Source organism: Fukomys damarensis, unplaced genomic scaffold (assembly GCF_012274545.1).
Source record: "Fukomys damarensis isolate Sample0158 unplaced genomic scaffold, DMR_v1.0_HiC HiC_scaffold_30, whole genome shotgun sequence".
Taxonomy (NCBI): domain Eukaryota; kingdom Metazoa; phylum Chordata; class Mammalia; order Rodentia; family Bathyergidae; genus Fukomys; species Fukomys damarensis.
Genome location: NW_022900942.1, coordinates 23921917 through 23922238, shown reverse-complemented (window position 1 = coordinate 23922238; position 322 = coordinate 23921917). Strand labels below are relative to the sequence as shown.

General features: G+C 68.9%; 1 protein-coding gene across 7 annotated transcripts in view; it reads right to left on the bottom strand.

Annotated features, from left to right (window-relative positions):
• The window catches only part of Rnf152 (ring finger protein 152), a 79316-nt gene that overhangs the window by 78528 nt on the left and 466 nt on the right, over positions 1-322 (bottom strand). For 5 of the 7 annotated variants that reach the window (XM_010644859.2, XM_010644861.2, XM_010644857.2 and 2 more), the window contains exon 1: positions 240-316. The exons of the other annotated variants lie outside the window; for them this stretch is intronic. The gene's annotated coding sequence lies outside the window, so the exon portion shown is untranslated. Of the gene's footprint in view, positions 1-239; positions 317-322 lie in introns of those variants that run through there. 7 annotated transcript variants of the gene reach the window in all.

Sequence of the window (322 nt, the reverse complement as noted above, 5' to 3'; positions counted from 1 at the left end):
GCCCAACTATGCCAGCGCTCGGGAGAAACGCAACTCCCCGGACCACCTCCCCCGCGGCCCGCCGGGCCCCGCCACCCCACTCACTGTCCAAAAGGTACCCCCAATACAGCAGGCGGCAGCTGCCCTTTCCCACTTCCTTGGGAGCCGCGCCGCGAGGGCGCACGCACCCTTTTGCGCCCTTCCCTCAGTGTGCGACCCGAGAAGGTGCAAAGCAAGGGAACAAACCGAAAGTCACCGACCTTTCTCCGCAGCGGGCTCGGCGCTCGCTACACGAGCGGCGGCAGCATCGCCAGGGGTCCCAGCGCCCGCCCCGCTCAGCCCT